This window comes from Rana temporaria, chromosome 9, assembly GCF_905171775.1.
Source record: "Rana temporaria chromosome 9, aRanTem1.1, whole genome shotgun sequence".
Classification (NCBI taxonomy): Eukaryota; Metazoa; Chordata; class Amphibia; order Anura; family Ranidae; genus Rana; species Rana temporaria.
The window spans coordinates 117,646,237-117,668,748 of NC_053497.1; the positions used below are offsets into that span (position 1 = coordinate 117,646,237).

At 43.5% G+C, this 22,512-nt stretch overlaps 1 long non-coding RNA gene across 1 annotated transcript; it reads right to left on the reverse strand.

Annotated features, from left to right (window-relative positions):
- Positions 1–5,358: 5,358 nt before the first annotated feature.
- Positions 5,359–11,242, reverse strand: LOC120913906. The gene is made up of 2 exons (XR_005743590.1): positions 10,059–11,242; positions 5,359–7,208 (listed from the first exon to the last, which is right to left on the reverse strand). It is a non-coding gene; the product is annotated as an uncharacterized LOC120913906 (long non-coding RNA).
- Between the last annotated feature and the right edge of the window lie 11,270 nt (positions 11,243–22,512).

The following is a 22,512-nucleotide window of genomic DNA, read 5'->3' on the forward strand; positions in this document are numbered from 1 at the left end:
AATCCTATCATCAAAAATCAACAAAAAAGGCTCCAAGATTGAAAGAGCCTGTAGCTCACTCACCCGTCTGGCTGAGGTCACTGCCACCAAGAGGACCGTTTTAAGTGTGACCCATTTCAGGATGGATTCCTCCAGAGGTTCAAAAGGTTTGCCTGAGAGTGCTCTGAGCACCAATGAAAGATCCCAAGAAGGACAGGTCGAGACCCTCACTGGCCTAGATCTTGATAAGGCCTTGAAAAAACTCCTAACATATGAATTCTGCTGGAGGGAACACTGCAAGAAGACACTCAGGGCTGCTACCTGTACCTTTAGAGTGCTAGGGGAGAGACCCAGATCTACCCCGGCCTGCAAAAAATCTAGAATAGCTGGAATACCTGGATGATCTAATTCTTGTTCTCTCATCCAGGAACAAAATCTCTTCCAGAATTTGGCATAGATTGCTCTTGTAACTGGCTTTCTGCACTGTAATAGGGTGTTTATTACTTTCTCTGAGAAACCCTCTGCTCTCAATAACTCTTCCTCAGATACCACGCAGTTAGACTCAATCTGTCTATCTGCGGGTGTAGGATTGGACCCTGCGAGATCAGATCCTTCCGGATTGGAAGGGGAAATGGAGGAAAAATGCATAGTTCCTTCAGGATTGCGAACCAAGGCCTCTTTGGCCACCAGGGCGCGATCAAAATCAAGTCTGTCGCCTCCAACCGAAATTTCTGGAGCACTGCTGCTATCATCCTTACTGGGGGGAAGGCGTAGCAAATGTTGAACCTCCAGGGATTGGAAAATGCGTCTATCCTTAAGGCCTGATCTCTGGGATCTATTGAGAAGAACTGGGTTACTTTCCTGTTCTTTTCTGAGGCAAAAAGATCTATTTCCGGAAGACCCCACCTTTGTGTTATCTGAGCAAATACTTCTTCGTTCAGGGACCATTCGTCCTGTTTCACTGGCTGGCGACTTAAGTAATCTGCCAGAGAGTTTTGAGTACCCTTTAGGTGGACTGCTGTCAGTGAAAACAAGTTGGTCTCCGCCCAGGAGAGGATTTTGTTGGATATTTCTTGCAAAGCCGGACTTCTTGTCCCTCCCTGCTTGTTCAGGTACGCAACAGCCGCTGCGTTGTCCGAACGAACTTGCAGGTGATGTCCTACCAACCTTCCCTGAAATGACTCTATGGTTCTTAGAATTGCCAACAGCTCTCTTTGGTTGGAAGAACGACTTGCCTCCGCTGGAGACCATGCTCCCTGGGCTACTGCTTCCCCTAGGTGGGCTCCCCAGCCCCAGGCACTTGCGTCCGTAGTCACTATTACTTCCACCGGGAAGGACCAGTCTAGACCCTTGCTCAGGTTGTGATGTCTTCGCCACCACCACAACTTCCTTTTTACTTTGGCTGAGATTGGAATCAGCGACTCTAAATCTTGACTTTGGCCACTCCAGAGACGGAGCATAAGTTCCTGTAATGGGCGTTGATGATGTCTTGCCCAAGGAACTGCAGGGAAACAGGATGTCATGAACCCCAGGACTCTCATTACCTCTCTGATTGAAATCCACTGATTGGACTGTAGTTGGGCAACGGCCTGACTTACTTTGGTAACCTTTTCCTCGGGGAGATAAATTTTTTTCTTTACCGAAGATATCTTGTACCCCAGGTAAACCACTTCCTGGGATGGCACCAACTGGGATTTGTCCCGGTTGATTATCCACCCGAGTGAGGAGAGATATTCCTGTGCAACCAGTAAATCCTTTCCTAACTGTTGAGCCGATCTGGCTACAAACAGTAGATCGTCCAGATATGGGATTACCGTGATAGCTTGATCTCTGAGAGGGGCAAGAGCTTCTGCCAGAACCTTGGTAAAAATTCTCGGAGACGAGGATAGACCAAAGGGCAGAGCTTGGAACTGGAAGTGTTGAACCCCTAAAGTTGCCCTCACTGCTACCCTGAGAAATTTCTGGTAATCTGGATGTATAGGGATGTGCAGATAAGCATCCCTGAGATCCAGGGTCGCCATGTAACACCCCGGGAACAGACATCTTGCAACTGTAAAGATCGACTCCATCCTGAACCTTTTGTACTTTACAAATCTGTTCAGGGGCCGAAGGTTCAGGATCATCCTGAACTTCCCTGATGGTTTCTTTACTATGAAGACATGGGAATATACTCCCTGTCCCTGCTCCTCCAGGGGTACCGGAATTAGAACTCTCTGATCCACTAATTCTCCTAGCGACAGCATGAGAGCTTCTGCCTTTGCCTTTTCCCTGGGTGGATGAGTCACCCTGAAGTTCCAGTGAGGCAGTGACGCAAACTCCAGTTTGTATCCGTTCTCTATTAGATTTAGAATGAACGGGCTTGAAGTTGCCTTGGTCCATTGTGGGAGGAACTGCCCCAACCTTCCTCCCACGGGGACACAGGAGTCATTGCGGTTTTGGGGGGGGTTGAGGAGGATTAAACAGGATTCCTCCTCTACCACGCCCCTTGTGGCCTGCCCAATGCTTCTTGGGTTGGCCTTCCTTCTTCTGGTTTTGCCAAAAGTTTGAACCCCTGAAGCCACGAAAAAAACTCTTTCCTTCGGCTTTTTTCTTTTTCTCAGGAAAGGCCTTCTTCCTGTCCTGAGTACGTTCCAAAGCCTCTTGGAGGCCGGGTCCAAAAAGGTGATCTCCTGAAAACGGAAGACCACACAATTTTAATTTTGAGGCGGCATCTCCCGTCCAAGTTTTTAGCCATACTGATCTTCTGGCTGCATTGACCAAGGCTGCTGACCTGGCAGCCAACTTTACTGACTCCTCTGAGGCGTCAGCTAGAAAACCCACTGCCTTGAACAAGAGTGGAAAAGATTTTAAAAGCTCTTGTCTAGAGGTACCGGCCAAGATGTGTGCCTGTAACTGGGTGAGCCAACACTCTAAGTTTCTTGCTACACAAGTAGCCGATAGAGCTGGTTTTAAACTGATCGCAGAGGCGTCCCAAGCTCTTTTCAATAGTAGGTCCCCCCTTTTGTCCATTGGGTCCCTAAGGGAACCTAGGTCATCAAATGCCAAATCTGTCCTCCTGGAGACCTTGGCTAAAGGGGCATCCAGTCTAGGAACCTTGTTCCAAGGATGAGACACATCTGATTCGAATGGAAACCTACGTTTGAGGCTGCCTGAAAAAAAGGGTCTTCTTTCAGGTTGTTCCCACTCTCGCAGAATCATATCAATCAAAGACTTATGAACCGGAAAAACCTTGGTTCTGGTCGCATTCCCCTGATACATGAGGTCATGCCGTGAGAGCTGAACCTGTTCCTCCTGGATATCCAAAGTGTCATAGATGGCATTCAGGAGATCCCCCACATCATCTAATGATAATTTGTATCTGGCCGCCCTGGAGGAATCCTCCTCTCCCTCTGATTCAGATGCTGAACCTGCCTGAGAGGAAACAACTGATCTGGGAGTTCTGTCTCTAATTTCCTCCTCTTCCTCCTGAATTTGTAAGGAAGGAGTACTAGAGGCCCTAGTTAGGGACGGGGCTGGAGCCTGCATCCTGTCAATCAGTCCCTTAAACGACTGAAATGTGGATGCCATCTCATCTTTAAAAGATGATAACATTTGGTTACAAGTGGTTAACGAACTTTCTTTAACCAAGCTATTAACACAGTCAGGACATAAAGGCTTATCCCAATTAGAACTTAGCTTTGTCCCACACACTGCACATTTCTTCCTAGGAGGCTGGTTCTTATCATGGGCCTTGACCTGTTAAAATAAACAACACAGTTTGACCACATTACAACCAGCTAAACCTTCATTCACCACTGTGACAAGGTTTCCTAGAAGGTGCAAAAGAAAAACCTCCACCAAACAGGTTCACCACCTAGGGGGGGGGGGGGTATCTGGGGTAACAATCCCCTACCTATCAGAGTAAGCCATGTGCCGTCACCAGGCCTTACCTGAGAGGTACCGGTGCCTGCTGGACCAGGATCGGAAATAGCCGCTGCTGCCTCCATGGTCCTGTGTAAATCGATTTCAGTCTCCCTGAACAAACACCAGCGCCGGGTCCTTCGAGTCTCCTCCGCGCCCTTTTTTGAAGTAGGAACGATACTTCCGGGCGCCCCCTGATGACGCGCTTCCGGCGAGAATACTCCTTCCTCTCTTTGGAACGCATGGAACCCGCCCCCTCATCGAATACCGGAAGTGGCGCGCCGAATCGATGGCGTCTCTCACCCTCGCAGCCACGCCACCCGGATCACTACAGGGGACGGATCCCGCCGTCAACGGGGTCCGACTCTCGCCGAGCTCACGGCGGAGGAGACTCCAGCTACGCTCTCTACCCCTAGGGCCAGAGGAGTGCTGAAGGCTGAGGTAGGTTCTCTCACATCAAAAAACAAAAAAAATACGTTCCCTGATTGTATCTCCTCCCGTCCAGCAGGAAACACAAAAAACTGAGGAGAGGACCTGGAGGACCGCCTTTTATGATTGGGGGTGATTGTGTTTCCTGTCCCGGAGGGAGGAGCTACATCTACAGGGCTGTCCTGGAAGACGAAAGGGTAAAGTGCAAAATTACCTTGCTCAGGGGGGTGGGGGGGCGAAAAGCAGGATGTAATTTTGCACAGGACCTGCGCAGGTCTGCCCCTATTTATTTGCTCAGTGCAAGCAGGTGGGCAGGATTTGCCCTGAAAGTAGGACAGGCGCAGTTGCACGCATGCGCAGACGGGAGCGGTCGAACTGCGCATGCGTGCGCCGGGCGCAAGCCACTGCTGAGCGGACAGACCACCATTTGCATAGGGGCACACCTACTTTCACCTGCGCTGGCTTGCGCCCTCAATTTTGCCTTACACAGGAGCAAATTACCACACAAAAGGAATCCTGAATCAGGTGGCAAATTGCCCCGGCGCAGAGAAATTCAGCTGAGCTGAACAGGTGTAAGTAATGGGCAAATCTACCTGAATCTGGGCCAATGTTTCTTTTTGTTTACAAACTTGGCAGACTGCCCAGATTTTTTCTTTACACACAGAAGTGTATCCCTTTGATCTAAGAAGGAAGGTTAGTTACAATGGGGTGGATTCAGTAAGCAATTGCATCTGCGTAACCATAGTTACGCAGCGCAATTGCTTAGTTGCGCCGGCGTAACGACTTTTCTGTATTCAGAAAGCTCGTTACGCCGACTGCTCTTATGCCGTCGTATCGTAGGCTGCATTCTTACGATGGCCGCTAGGTGGCGTTCCCGTAGTGGTCAGCGTAGAGTATGCAAATTGCATACTAACGCCGATTCACAACCGTACGCGCGCCCTACGTACGCAGTTTACTTTGTTTACTGAAATAAAGTCTGTATATCGCTATTAATTGTATTATTAATCGATATTCATATTGATGAGAAAAGTTCCAAGAAAATCCGTTCCGTTCTTGTGTAAAAACTCCAAAATGTATTTAATGATAAAATAGTAAAATATCACATGAATATCATCAATTGTAGAATATAAAAATAGCATCAATAAGTTTCTTAATCTTGAAATGAAAGTTGCAAATATATATCTTTGTGTGTGTGTGGCTATGTCAGCCTTCTTCTAAGTGTCAGTGAGATTGTTCTAGCATGTCAGCTCATTTCCAAGTGTGTGAGCTTGAGTGTGTGTCGCATTCAAGAGAAGAGAGAGCCCAAATATAACCTACCCCCACCCTTCTAAAAATACGTCATGTAACGGTTCATTTTTGACTTGTTCTACAAAAAACGCGCCAAATTCAAATCTTCCTTAGAAGAGAAAGAGAGGGTCAATTACTCTCAAATTCCTGAGGATAGGGCTGTAAGCTGTGAATAAGTAGCTACATTTTAACCTATGTAAGACAAATGTCCTTTAACATCTAAATCAAATATACATATATATATATACATACATATATATATACATATACATAGAAATACTGTAGTCTACAGAAAGAATTATATTCCTAACTAAAATACGTTTACATCTTACAACATGTAACCTTATATCTTCATTTGCCATGATGGGGGAAGGTAGGATGTCTATATGAAGCCAGCTAGGCTAATGACAACCATATGCCAGTTATACCATAGAAGCTTATGAACTATATACTTAAATATATAACAAATGATATAATTCACTTTTCCAAATCCAGACACTATATGGAATACTTTAAATATATCCAAGTCCATTATTCTCAAAGACCCAACTCCATTCATTCATGTGTTAATATTGTTAATAGATGAATATTAGATATTAGATTAAAGAAAATCTTTATAACAATTCCCTCTCAAAATGATTGATTAACAATCTTTCATTTTCCATCTAATCTCATTCATAATCATTTGCTTCACATATGTATTCATTCATATAAATCCTAAGATAATTGACTTGAATATATTCTCAATTCCAATTCCACATAAGGAAAAGTGATTTCAGAAAAACTTTTGCTTCATGTACCATACATTTTTTTATACCTTATTCATTTCTTCTTCCTTTTGTCATAAAATCAACCCCCTTAATATTCCTAAATCCATGACTGTAGCATAGTTGTACAATACTTTGAAGTATGAATGTCACTTCAGAAATATATATATTTCATATTTTCCCTCCAAATTGTGCTCAGCATATTTAACTATAATCCATACAACATTTCTAATAACCTTGTCAAAATGTAAATATAAAATATGTTCCTAACTTCAATTTGTTCATATATGTGAGATGACTTCAAAACTAAATGCATATTACAAGGTAAAGTTAATCCTATCTTGTTTATGTACCTTTAAGAAACATGTACTCTATCTTAATTAACACCAGATGTTCCTACTAACTAGACTTCATTGTAAAAAAGTTTAACCCTTTCAACTCTGAAAGTACACTACATGTGTTTTTAAAAATTGGTGTGTAACAAATATCTCTTCTTAATATGAAAAACATATCTCGTCACATAAAAAGTTCATATATAAAAACTACAATATATCTGATGGATAAAATTATATCATCAGTCGTCAAAAATAAAAAGTCAATTGTTTTTAGAAATTTCCCTCTCATTAAAAGGTATTGATTCTTCTTTCTTTTTCTTCCTCTTGTACTCCTGTACTGTAAAGTTGAAAACTTTATTGAACATAGAAAGACAACAATAATTATGACGAATGAATCTCATATGTCATCTTCTCCCAGAACTATATTCTTAAGTTTCAAAGGGCTTGTTTGCATCTGGAAGATCTTAGAAATATGACATTTCTCTTCTTTTAGTGACTCATAAGTCAGATCCTGTAAAAGAATGCAGCATCAAATTTTTTGAATGAAAAAATACATTTTATATATCCTAATATTTCATCATGACATGAAAAACATATTTTGATTATAACATTTGTAATTGCCTTACTTGACTTTATTTTTCTTAAACTAGGCCTATACTTCTTATACTATTTTCTGTGTATTTTAAATATTACAAGACGCAATTTCTCTTTTTTTTGTCATGACTCAAAACATTGTTTTAACAAACACAGAAATGTTTTCAATCAACCCAGAGGACTGAAATGAAATATATCCATTCACTTCTGCCCTACAAATTTCAGAGTAATGCGTGCTGTACTGTAATTTCTATCTTCCAATTCAGCATTTTCTGTAGAATTTTGGCTGAATGATATTTTTTGAGTAGCACATAGAATAACCTGCTGAATGAATCTTGATATCATCAACAAATACTGGCTTAAAACCTCTCTCAGCAGTTCTAAAAACATCCTTTTGTACATTTGCTGAACATGTTCTGTTATTAAATCTACCTGTATAGATTTAGATTGTAACGTTTTAACAAATGGGCAATATCTGTCATATAATTCTCCTGAATTAATTCTCTGTAGGAGAAGTTTTAGTGATTGATCAGATGTCGGTAATATGATCTTACTAGATCTCACAATCTTTTCTGTTACTTTAACTGCAAAATAAAGACTTAACAATTGCTTATTATGTGCATCAAATGTCTTTTCCATATTTGTCAAACCTCTGGAGAAATATCCGATTATTTTCTGATTACTGTTTTTTAATTGTGACAAAGTAACTGAAATCGAATTCTCTGATAAATCAGTGTACAATCTCATAGATGGACCAATTTCAATTGTACTCAATGAATGAGCATTCCGCACATCCCATTTCAACATTTTAAAGGCATCTGTCTGGGGTTGACCCCATTTATAAAACACATCATCTTTTTGTCTCAACAAATCAAATAATGGTTTAACTTTATCATCATACTTCTGTAAAAACTCTTTGCAACACTTTATTTCGTTCAAAAATTTATGTAATGCCTTGTAAGATGTTGGAACTGGAAAAGCAGAAACTTTTCTGATTTTTTCCTGTGATAATCTTCTATGTCCATGACTAATTTGCATGTGCATGAATATTACATGACTTCTCATCAATTGAACTAGTTCAGTATTCAGTTTCAGCCCTGCTGTTTCTAATAGCGAAAATAACTCTGACAAAAGAGTAATGTGCTCTTCTGTAGTTTGTGTGGTCAACAAAAACTTGTCCACATGCTGGAAAATACATTCTGGTCTAGAGAATTTAGATAATACTTCCTGCAAACTCTCATGTACTATGCCATCACTAATGTCCAATCCTGGAATTAATCTAGTGAATGCATAGGTTTCTTTATTAAAGCTGAATGCAAGTTTATATTGACAGCTTTTAGTTAATGGTACTGAAAACGTACTGTTGGCTATTTCCAATACAGAAAATATTTTAGCCTTGGCATCCATGTGTGACATTAAATTTAAATCAGGAATAATAGGTGTGTCATTTGTAATGCACTTATTCAATGCTCTTACATCAACTGATAACATATACTCATCATCAGCATTCTTGATAGGCCAAATGCAATTATTTACCACAGATCGTGTTTTCTTTAATATTCCTTGCTGTAAAAATTCTTGTACAATGTCAGAAACTGGACCTATTGCTTCTTGTGGCAACTTATTTTGACTTTGAGGTTTGGGATCTTTTCCTTCAATATCAATTTCAATATCTTTAAACACACCTGTGTCCTTTTTGGTCTGACTCCAAAGACTTTTATGTGTTTGAACCAATTTCTCCAATACAAGATTGGCTTTTGTATGAGGCCATTTAAAATCTGAAGACATGTCAGCGACTGCTGTAGAAATGTTCCCAACATTACTGTAAATAGACTGATCTATTAAAATTGGAGCAACATAATTTAATGTTGGAGAAGTTAAAACTTCTTTTTTCCTTGATTTAGTCAATGGAAGTAATCCATTTATCTCATTGTCAGTATTGTTTGTCTTATTGATTGAACTGTTATTAACAGTCAATGTACTGATCTGCTTGACTTCTGAGGCATAAGGCAAGTCAATCGACTTTGAACAAGGATGAACAAATTGCTCAAAATGTTCCTCCTTTCCTAATTCCAATGTTTTTTCTTTGTGTACATATCCACTTTCTTTACTCTGAAAGCAATTAGCATTTCCTGTCTGCTCAATTCTGTCTGTGACGTGAATCTCATCATATCTGGGTGTGGCCATACAAGTGGCAACTCTGATTTCTCCATCTTTTCTTTGTGTGTTTAAACTCTGTCTATCTAGACTTTCTGTACATATTGTATCTTTATTCATTACTTTAGTTTTAAACAAAACTTCAAGTTCCTGGTCATATTTTCCAATTGACCGCTTTACCGGCACAACAGACTTTTTCTTAGAATCATCACTATCATTACTGTAGCTTAACTCTGCTTTAAACATTACATTATTCTGTAATTCCAACAACTGAATATCTTTTATTTGAATTGCACTTTGCAAATCATCTATTTGTTCAGTCAAAATTGAACATTTAGTACATAGACTATTGTCCTTCCCTGTTGCACAATTATCATTCCTTTCAGGAGCTAAAATCATTGCATCAAAAACTTTAACAAGCTTCATCAAATTCCTAATCTGTTTGCTGAATTTCTTAAAAGTAAATTTTGACTTTTGGATCTCAATATTAGATTGTAAGCATTCATTGAACATGTACCTCCATAATTCATCATCTTTAACAAATTTTGACAGATTTTTGAATTCTAAATTACTCTCACTAGATAATTCATTAATAAAATCCATTACTTACCAATTTAGGACGACTTCTTTCGCGCTTTCCCTCTCTTTACGGGAAATTACGTCATCAAGAAACAGGATTTTCTTACGTGTGTAAACTTCTTCACCAAATAATTCTATGTTTCCAGATCCATTCGATGATGCTGAAAGTTCATTCGTTTTTATTTCTCCTTGAAGCTTGTCTGCATGATCAATGCTTGTTTTCCCTCTCGACAAGCGATAGGAGAAATAATTCAAAAACGTTCGATATTCAAGCAAATCGATTCTGGCTAAGGCTCGCCATTGAAATAAAGTCTGTATATCGCTATTAATTGTATTATTAATCGATATTCATATTGATGAGAAAAGTTCCAAGAAAATCCGTTCCGTTCTTGTGTAAAAACTCCAAAATGTATTTAATGATAAAATAGTAAAATATCACATGAATATCATCAATTGTAGAATATAAAAATAGCATCAATAAGTTTCTTAATCTTGAAATGAAAGTTGCAAATATATATCTTTGTGTGTGTGTGGCTATGTCAGCCTTCTTCTAAGTGTCAGTGAGATTGTTCTAGCATGTCAGCTCATTTCCAAGTGTGTGAGCTTGAGTGTGTGTCGCATTCAAGAGAAGAGAGAGCCCAAATATAACCTACCCCCACCCTTCTAAAAATACGTCATGTAACGGTTCATTTTTGACTTGTTCTACAAAAAACGCGCCAAATTCAAATCTTCCTTAGAAGAGAAAGAGAGGGTCAATTACTCTCAAATTCCTGAGGATAGGGCTGTAAGCTGTGAATAAGTAGCTACATTTTAACCTATGTAAGACAAATGTCCTTTAACATCTAAATCAAATATACATATATATATATACATACATATATATATACATATACATAGAAATACTGTAGTCTACAGAAAGAATTATATTCCTAACTAAAATACGTTTACATCTTACAACATGTAACCTTATATCTTCATTTGCCATGATGGGGGAAGGTAGGATGTCTATATGAAGCCAGCTAGGCTAATGACAACCATATGCCAGTTATACCATAGAAGCTTATGAACTATATACTTAAATATATAACAAATGATATAATTCACTTTTCCAAATCCAGACACTATATGGAATACTTTAAATATATCCAAGTCCATTATTCTCAAAGACCCAACTCCATTCATTCATGTGTTAATATTGTTAATAGATGAATATTAGATATTCGTCGGGTTCCGCGTAAGGCTGCCCATGCTATTAGCAGGGGCAGCCAATGCTAAGTATACCCGCCGTTCCCGCGTCGCGATGTTTGAAAATTACGTTGTTTGCGTAAGTGAATCGTGATTGGCGCTGAACGCCATTTACGTTCACGCTGAAGCAAATGACGTCCTTGCGATGTCATTTGCCGCAATGCACGTCGGGAAAGTTTCCCGACGGAGCATGCGCACTACGTTCGGCGCGGGAACACGCCTAATTTAAATGATCCACGCCCCCTACGGGATCATTTAAATTACGCGCCCTTACGCCGGGCAGTTTTAAGGAGCGCCCGCGCAAATTACGTAGCTACTGCTTCATGAATGAAGCGTAGCGCAGGTAATTTACGGAGGCGCAGCGTTAAAACGGTACGCTGCGCCTCCGTAAGAGGGCGCAATTCCTACCTGTATCCAGCCCAATGTTTCCTGTTAAAAACTTGGCAGACTGCCCGGATATTTTCTTTTGACAGCTGAAAGTCTTTCCACTTGTTATATGAAAGAATCGGCAAACTCTGCATTGGAGATCGTCAGGGGGGTTGAATCGAGATCACAATTTTTTTTAACGATTAATTGTGCAGCTCTAGCACAGTATTTGCGCAGCAATTTTTCAAACATGTTTTTTTTTTGGGAAAAAAACTGTTTCATTCACTAAAAAAAAAGCACTAGTTAGTTAAGTTAGCACGATTTTTTTTGGTATCCTAAGCGATGCTTTACATTTTTTTTAGGTTACATGTTTAGCGTTACAGAGGAGGTCTAGTACTAGAATTATTGTTCTCGCTCTAACGATCGTGGCGTATGTAACCTGTGTATCTGGCTCTGATACTACCAGTGCCTACCCAGCCACTGACTAGTATCTCTCCCCAGTCTGTCCCCACACACCCTCTCACCTGCTGACCTGTGGATGGGGGAATCACTCCTGCAGTGTTATTGTGTTCTGCCAGTGAGTACAATGATCAGTGTTGCTAACTATAGCTGGCAGCACTGATTGTTTCGGGAAAAACCTAACAGGCTGGTTGTACTCAAGTCGATTAATAGATTGACTTGTGTAAAACCAGCTTGCCCATACATAGATCGACTATGGCTGGTCTCTGCATAATTGGCGTAATTTCAATCCATGTATGACCCGCTTAACCACTACGCAGTCCCTAAATATCCTTCCACTCCTGTACATAGTGCTCACTGTCATACTCTCCACACTCCTCTCCTGTACATAGTGCCCACTGTCATACTCTCCACACTTCTCTCCTATACATAGTGCCCACTGTCATACCCTACACACTCCTCTCCTGTACATAGTGCCCACTGTCATACCCTCCGCACTCCTCTCCTATACAGAGCGCCCAATGTCATACCCTTCACACTCCTCTCCTGTACATAGTGCCCACTGTCGCACCATCCACACTCCACTCCTGTACATACTGCTCACTGTCATACCCTCCACACTCCTCTCCTATACATAGTGCCCACTGTCATACCCTCCACACTCCTCTCCTATACATAGTGCCCACTATCATACCTTCCACATTCCTCTCCTGTACATACTGCCCACTGTCATACCCTCCACACTCCTCTCTGATACGTACTACCCTCTGTCATACCCCCACACTCTTCCTGTACATACTGCCCATTGTCATACCCTTCACACTCCTCTCCTGTACATAGTGCCTTTTGCCGTACCCTTTGCACTCCTCTCCTGTACATAGTGCCCACTGTTAGACCCTCCACATTCCTCTCCCTCACCTGCACATACTTCCCACTTATATACCACTTATATACCGTCCATACTCCTCCCCTATGTCGCTTACCCACAAAAACAGTTCTTTAACATTATACTGAATATCCTCAATGTTACCAGCTCTAGAATGGGCACACTTTTGTTAGTTCAACTAAAGGAAATCTAAGTTCTCATATTTGTTCTGCCCCATTATTAGTACTCATTTAATTTTGTGATTACTACTATGATGTATAGAGAAACATTGGGGATCTCAGCTACTCTAAATATAGCACTTATATAAAAAAAAGTGTCCCTGAAAATATTTTTTAAATGTTGGAAACTGTGCACCTAGGCACTGCCCAAGGGCCACTGGGTCAGTAGGGGCCCCATGAGAGGCTCCTGGGATCCTGTGATATTAAAGTGGTAGTAATTGCACTGGCCCTTGAACCTCTGGCGGCGCAAATAAGGTCCTCCCCTGCGATAGCTGGTTTTGTGAGAGGCGAGCGGATAGAGAAGATTTCCCTTTACGCAGACGATACTTTATTGTATTTGGGAGATGTGGATACATCTCTTACGGCAGCTATGGAGTTGATCCAGCGGTTTGGCACCTTGTCGGGTTTCTCGATAAATTGGGGTAAATCCGTTATTTTACCTGTGGATGGCCCGGTCGCCTCTCTGCCGGAGGCGGCGGGGTCCTTACAGGTGGTGGAGTCTTTTAAGTACTTGGGGATTCAAGTGTCAGTTAACCCACAGAAATATTTGGAGGAGAATCTATTACCCCTTTTCCAACGCTTGCAAATGACTTGTAATACCTGGTGTAAACTCCCGTTGTCAGTGATAGGCAGGATAAATTTAATTAAGATGGTGTGGGGCCCCCAACTTTTATATATTATGCACAACTCCCCTCAATGGATACCTCGTCGGTGGTTTACCCGGATAGACTCCTTATTTAGATCACTGATTTGGAAAAAAAAAAGTTGCCCGCATTCGATTGTCCACATTACAATACGATAAAGACCAGGGGGGAGCAGCTGTCCCTAATCCTATATTCAATTTTTTGGCCTCTCAATTACAGCATCTGTGTGTCATGGGGCGGGTCAATGGCAGTGATTCCATTGACACTCTGCTGCGAGTGGGATCCGGGAGTGCGTCGGTCTTGGCGTGTCTGGAGGCGGGATTTCCACACCTGCCTCGGGCGGCGCCCACCGTGGTTCTCCTTGGGAAGCTGTGGTCCATGGTCAGATCCACCTTGGGTGTCTCGGGATTTCTTGTGGACACTCCTCTGTGGGACAACCTAAACCTGATGGAGGTTTTCAGACTTGAAGGCTTCCTGGCTTGAAAACTAGCGGGGGATTCAAAATATTGCCCAGATCTATCGTAACAACGTGCTTAAGTCATTTCAGGAATTGCAAAATGAATTTGATCTACCTAGACAACAATTCTACAGGTATTTGCAACTCAGGCACGCCCTTCAGACCCAGGGTCGGGTGTCGGTTCTTCAATTATCTAGTCATAGGCTGATAACAGATGTATTTTTTGGTACAGATAAAAAAGGTATGATATCCCATGTTTACTCCTCCCTATTGTCATCCGTGCAGAACTCAGTGACTTCGCCCTGTAGGAGAGGAGTCGCGGAGGATCTGGGGGACATTGATGGTGAGACGTGGGAAACATGTCTACAAGCTGGTCCTCTCACCTCAGTTTCACAATCGCATAGATTGTCTCACCTGTTTCTGTTACACAGGGTTTACCGTACACCCATTCAATTGTTTCGGTGGGGAAGGCGGGACTCTTCCCTGTGTCCCAAGCAATGTGGGGAGGAGGGGTCGCTTATTCACCTAATGTGGCGCTGTCCCAAGTTGCATCGGTTCTGGAGGAGTGTCACAGAGGTTATTTCCTCGGTGTTCCAAGTTAGGGTCCCATTGGACCCCCTAGTATGCATACTGGGTGCCGTGGATGAAGAGGTATACCCTCCACCTGTTAATATCGCAGTGATCAGGCTCTTATACCTAGCAAGGAAACAGATAGCTAGATTCTGGTTGTCCCCGCACGTTCCGACTAAAAAACAATGGATTGACCAAGTGAACCTTATTATTGTGAGAGAACACTATACATATCAGCATAGAAATGCCCCCAGGAAATTTAACTCCATCTGGCAGCCCTGGCTGGAGACGCCTGGATTAGCACCTCTGAGATTGGTTATGACGCGGCTGCTGCAGATGTAGTCGACGTTATCCACCCTGGTACAGAAAATAAAACAATATATAAATAAATAAATTAATGAATAAATAAAATTCTGACCATGGTTGAAGTATATATCTTTGGGGACTTTATACTGTGGACAGGAGAATTTACATTAATGGTGGGCAATGGTTTTGAATGTTTGGGCTGACTGTGGAATGCAGACTTTCTGTTCTGGCCCGTTGGCCTAGTGTGTGATTGTGTTGGGGGGAGAGGCGGTTTCTTTGTCATTAACAGTATATGGTTTCTGTAATCTCCTGGTGCCTCTGTTCTGGCATATGTAAGGTACTATTTTCTTTGTGCTGATATTTTGTGACTTCCATGTATGCTGATATATATTTCTGTATCTTACTTTTATTTTTGGCACAATAAACCATTTTACTGATTTAAAAAAAAAAAAGTGGTAGTAAACTTTCCTGACATTACTACTTTTTAGAGGCCCTGGGGTAGGTTATGCCACAGCGTACAAGTATGCACAGCATATTAGCACATTAGTGTACACGTAAATTTTTAGACTGAGCCCTCCAGTGCTGCGCTGTGATGAATCCGGCGGGGCCCGGGCACTTCCATCTTCACCCGGTCTTCCTTCTGGGTTCTGTGCCTTTGGTCACTTGCCTTGGCCGGGCTGCGTTCATGTCATTCCCACGCAATATTTATAAAAGGCCCCACCAAAATCCTCAGCACCAGGCCCATGATGTTCTTAATCTGGCCCTGGGGCCATGTCGGACCTATTGGACCGGGTGGCCCTCGGGTGGTTGTCGGATAGGGAGAGGGAGGCATTGGCAGACCCAATTACAAGTCAAGAGATAGCTAAGGTCATAAAAACACTTCTAGGGGAAAAAGCACCAAGCCCAGATGGAATTCCTGCTGAATTCTATAAAAAATATGAAGCCCTATTTGCTCCAAAATTGGCAGAGGTATTTACAAGAGGGCTACTGAAAGGGACATTACCAGATTCAATGAGGCAGGCACATATAACTTTAATTTATGGTCAAAGCCCTATGTCCGATACGGATATGAACAAGATAGATAGACTTAACATAAGACTTACCACATGAAATAGACCTGAAGTGTGCCCTGATCTGATGGACGGTATGCCAAGATAAGGGGGCATACCCAAGATTAGAGATGAATATTTTGTGGAGAGAAATGAATTTGAGAAATGCCCTAAAAAGGGGATGGGAGGGTGGGTATCGCTCACAGGAAACCAACAATGACCACAGGTGAGTGGGCTGGTTAAATACCCCCGGGCTCCTCCCATAAATTCAGGCCAGCATACTGGCCTTATTACTTATGGTCAAAGCCCTATGTCCGATACGGATATGAACAAGATAGATAGACTTAACATAAGACTTACCACATGAAATAGACCTGAAGTGTGCCCTGATCTGATGGACGGTATGCCAAGATAAGGGGGCAAAAACATTCAGGTAGGGGGTGTAGTTTTATTGGTTTTAGCTTTATTCATTGAGCAAGTTTGGTGAACGCTTGTGCCATTTCCACCTGAGGGTTGAGGGATGTGCTTAGCGAAGCAGGCAGACTTCCACCCGTCAAGTCTCTTAATTGTCATGATCTGGGATCCCACACCGGGATGTGGCCGAGGCCGCTCCAATACGATAAGAGCGACTGGAGCACTGACTGGGGTTGGGGTGTAGGTAGCGTGGAAGAGTGAGTGAGCAAGTGTGAAGGTGACAGGACCCAAAGTGACCTAACCGCCCCCCCCCCCATTGATCCAGAGGAAGGCGAAAACCCCAGCCGAGCCTAGGCCAATTGCTACAGCAGGGGAGAAAAATTCCTTCCTGATCCCCCGAGAGGCGATCGGGTGAACCCTGGATCAACTTCCTATGGTTGGTTGTGCCCCGATGAATTCTGACGTGTTTGACGAACTGGCAGGCACTCAAGGGTTTGATCGGGAAAGGTATTAGGGGACAAGAGTTTGACTGTTCAGGTAGGAGTGACAGAAGGCGATTGAGTGTGGTTACTGCACACCGGACATTGTTTGCTTTAGAGTTGGATGTCTACCCAAGTGCCTGATCGCTGGGTTTTGGATAGTGCCAGGTGGAGAATGAAGTGGTCGTGGTAGCGAGCCAAGTGAGGTCTATGTAGAACTTGGCCGGTGGGGTAGCTGTGGGTGAACTCGCTAGGCTGCAAGAACCCATGGTAGGCCGAGTAGTTGAGCTATGAGTAAGCACTGATTGTAGTGCGAACGTCAGCTGTATGCCCCTGTCTTTTCTGTGAGGTGTGGTGTTTAAATACTTTTATCAATAAAGGCAACCGAGAAGGTTTTTCCAGAGTGAGGCTGTCCAAACATTTCTTTCTACAATTGCTTCGTGCATTTCCGGCACCTGGGTTTCTCTGAGAGGATATGGATTCATCCACATACCCAATTGGAGCGGTGACTATCTTCTCTCTAGGCCGAGTAGATGGTTGCTTGAATGACCAGGCTGGGGAGAAAGCCAAATGGGGAACTAGCCAAGATAGTGGACATTAACTGGTGCTGTGGGGATAGTTGTATGGGCCTGCGTAGGAAGGACATAACTTAGACTTGCCTTTACTAATAATGTTGGCCGTGGCCTGGTTGTCGTGGTGAAGGCCACGGTTCGTCCTGTCCAGATATGACCCCAGAGCTGAGCGGCTGCCACGATCGGGAATTGTTTGAACACGGAGGAAGTCCGGGTAAACCCTGGAATTAAGAGTGTCTCTGGAGGCCATGGTCCTGCAAACCAATAGTGGCCAAAAATTGCAGCGAAGCCTGTGGAAGCTGCGGCATCCATCACTACCTGTGGTGATGGGGGCGATATTGATGGTATAACGTTGATACTGTTTCACGTAGTATGGAACTCCTCCCATATTGAAAGGTCCGCTACTGCCGCGGTGTCTAAGTTAAGGATCTGATCGGAGTCCTGTATCTGGGAGAGGAAGACCAGGAGGCATGATACAAAAGATCGACCCTGGGGAATGATCCGAACTGCAAATTGAGCATCCCCGGGAGAGATTGAAGCTGCTTCTTAGTACACCCCTTGTGCGGGTGAAGTCTTGGAGCACTGACCTGATGTAAGTCAACTTGAAGGAACAACAGACGTAGTGAATGCAGGTTTGCGTGTGAGCGCGACAGAAAATAGGTGAGCAGCCGAGTTGCTACTGGAGATGAGTGACCGATTTAAGCCACAATTGCAATTAAGCAGCTTTATTAGAAAGGTGAAAACAAAGTTTAGCGGAAATTTGGAGTATGTAGGAAGGACCGTGCGCAACACTGTAAATACAGATGGAGTGAGATGCAAATGTTTATGCTTGACAACAAACGTAAGGCCCGGGATCTGAATCGTAAGTACCACTGTATTCGTATCGCCAACGCGAATAATTCGAGGTGTGAGCATCGGTGGGGTTGTTTTGTGAAGGATCTGAAACGTTGGGCCGGTGCTGCGACTGTACTCGGGTCGGTTGGTGAAGTTTGTATTGCCGAGGATCCGAATCGTTGCAAATGGATTCGGATCGGCTGTGGATGTAAGGTGACGGAGGGGCTTGTGTGCCGGATCCGAGTCATTGCACCGATGATATGACTAGGCTCGGATCGGCTGATGGTGTTAGTGGTTGAAGGGGTTTGTGGTTACCGAGGATCCGAATCATAGGGCCGACGTTGCGACTAGATTCAGATCGGCTGTTGGTGAGGGCTTGGTTTTTTTTTTTTTTTTGATTTTTTTTGGGGATATGCTGAGACGAAACGGTGCATGAGGATGCGACCGGATTAGAATCGGAACATGATACAAGACAGTGGAATGTTTTGCCATGACAGAGGCATGAATCGGTATGCCGCACCTGCGACTGACAACGACCAGACTCTGGAGCATGTACTGAAATGAGACCAAACAACTGGGGCACACTGGGACGAATCGGTGCATCACGGATGCGACTAGATTCAAATCAGAGTGCGGTATGTGACAGTTTAATGAAATTATTGCTATGACAGAGGCGCGGATTGGTCGGGCCGTGGTTGCGACTGAGAATGAACCGGACTCTGGCGCATGTACTGAAATGAGGCTGAATAGCAACTGGGGCACGCCAAGACGAATTGGTGCATGAGGATGCGATAGGAGCACGTGAGAATGTGCGTGGTTTCAATTTGGATGCTTTTCAGGGAAATTGGGTGACAGAAATTCTCATGACAGAGGCACGAATCGCTGCCCAGCGGATGCGACTGACAGCGAGCAACTCTGGAGCATGTACTGAAATGAGGCCAACGACAACTAGGGCACACTTGAGATAAACCTGCACATAAGAATGCGCGTGGTTTCAAATCAGATGCGTAACAGTAAAATGAGTGACAGAAATTCCCATGACAGAGGCATGAATCGCTGTGATGCGACTGACAACGAGCAACTCTGGAGCATGTACTGAAATAAGGCCAAAAACAACTAGGGCACGCTTGAGATAAACCTGCACATGAGAATGCGTGTGGATTCAAATCAGATGCGTAACAGTAAAATGAGTGACAGAAATTCTCATGACAGAGGCACGAATCGCTGCACCGCCGATGCGACTGACAACGAGCAACTCTGGAGCATGTACTGAAATGAGGCAACTGGGGCACGCTGGGATGAATTGGTGCATGAGGATGCGACTGGAGCATGTGAGAATGCGCGTGGTTTCAAATCAGATGCGTTTCGGTAAAATGAGTGACAAAAATTCCCATGACAGAGGCACGAATCGCTGTGCTGCGGATGCGACTGACAACGAGCAACTCTGGAGCATGTACTGAAATAAGGCCAACAACAACTAGGGCACGCTTGAGATAAACCTGCACATGAGAATGCGTGTGGATTCTAATCAGATGCGTGACAGTGAAATGAGTGACAGAAATTTCCCATGACAGAGGTGCGAGTCGGTGCACTGCGGGTGCAACTAACAATGAGCGAACTCTGGAGCATGTACTGAAATGAGGCCAACAAACACCTGGGGCACGCCGGGACAAATCGGTGCATCGGATGCGACTTGAATTCGAATCAGATTGAAGGGTAGGTGAATCAAACGACTGAAATGTTTGCTATAACAGTGGCGCTAACAGGTGTGCTGCAATTTGCGACTGATAACGGACCTGACTGGAGCGTGAGATGCATGAGCCAGAATGACTGGCACGAGTTGACATGAATCAGTGTATCGCAGACGCGACTGGATTCGAATTGGAGTGAAGGGAAAACAAAACGTGACAAATTAAATTACTGTCAGCCTAGGTTCACATTGGAGCAATCTGTAATGCGATTTGAGAGAACAAATCGCTCGCATGACAAGTCGCAGCCTATTGGAGGCAATGGCACTGTTCCAATCGGTGGGACACAGATTTTGCGGCACCGCATCGATTTGCAAAAGTAGTTCCTGCATTACTTATGCTGTTATCCGGTGCGACTTCAATAGTCATCTGAGCATGAAGCCGCACAGATGTGTCTGACGTAGCACCTGAAATCCCACTGACCTTGCTACTTCAAGTGAAGTAGTGCGATTTCAAAGTAGCATCAATGTGAACGAGGGCTCAGTGAATGAGATGGAAGAGAGAAAAAAAAAATAGCAGGGATGAACCGGCGAGTCGCTGATGTGACTAAATTCCATTGGAGGGTAATGTAAAGTAAAATCACTGGAATGATAGACGGTGTATTCCTAAGTGACATGGGCCTACTACGTGGCATGTGCTCATGAATTGCACGATAAGACCGTGGCTCAAATAAGGCTGCATACAGAGACTTGACAAATGACTCGCAAGTTCCACAGTGGGGTTTTGATGGCACGGGTTAGATGGCAAAACAGTGCATGAAACAAAGAATTTGTACAAATCCTACCTGCGACAGTTTGAAAAAAAAAAAAAAAAAAGACTTGATCTACGTAAAGCATGGTGGGTGTGCAAGACATCTGAAGAGCATGGTGTTGCCCCGTGGATGACGCACAAAAAAAATTACTTTGGTTGGTAAACAAAGAGAGAAAACATGTGCAAACGATTTGTAAGTTCCACTGTAGGAACTAAAACACACGGCATGGGGGAAAACAACGAATGGCAACGGTAGGAAGTATGCAATGTGTGTAACCCGAATCAGTTCGTAAATATATTAAATGAATCCCATACGAATCAGAAGAATTAAATTGATCTGATATGAATTGGTTGTAGAGTGTATGTCACCCCTTACTCTGAAACTGAACACCAACCAACCACCCCTCCCCCCAGGCTAACCCAGTGCAGAGAAGGCATCAGGTGGGCCTAATTATCAACTCAATCAGCCACAGAAACCTGTACAAACAATACATGCTTGTCTCTAAGTGGAAGAGACGGCAAACCCATGGACAGTGAATCTTTATATCCAGTGAAATCTACAGCGAGTGATATCGGATAAAGACCGACCGCGACTCAGAGGTTTGGAATTATAAATTAAACATATGTTTGGCAGACCACAACTCAGAAGCAAGGATGCGGGACAGGTAGCATAACAAATTGCAAGATCGCACATGATGCGAAAGATTCGGAAAGTACCTGCGACAGTGAGCGGGAACCGCCGACGAAGAGCACAAACGAAGAAGCCGAAATGCACCTGCGATCAAAATGCCAGGACTCACAAACGTGAGGTGAGCTGGGAAGAGTCAGCCCAGTGATGTGTGGTATCGCTCACAGGAAACCAACAATGACCACAGGTGAGTGGGCTGGTTAAATACCCCCGGGCTCCTCCCATAAATTCAGGCCAGCATACTGGCCTTATTACATATGAAGACGGGAAAGATCCAAAAATATGCCCATCATACAGGCCGATAGTATTTTAACTATCTATATTTAATAGTGCTAACTAAAATATTAACAATAAGATTACAGCCATTATGAAAAACCATCATAGATTCAGATCAGACAGGATTCATGCCACAGAGAACAACAGATGTCAATCTACGTAGATTATTTACGAACATACAGTAGGTGACCGCGATATTGTGTCAATCTCGCTCCCTTTCTCGGCAAGATTGACCACCTACGAGCCCCATCGCGGGAGCCAGCGCCGAGCTGGCTTGCCGCGATGGAGACAAAGCCGTCATAGAAGCGACGGGGATCCGACTTGGATTCCCACCAATTCTAGCTGCGGCGTTTGGTATGAATCCTGAGAGGGAACTCCACGCCAAATTTTAAATAAAAAAACGGCATGGGTTCCCCCCCCAGGAGCATACCAGGCCCTTAGGTCTTGTATGGGTTGTAAGGGGACCCCCCCTACACCGAAAAACCGGCGTGGGGGTCCCCCCACAATCCATACCAGACCCGTAT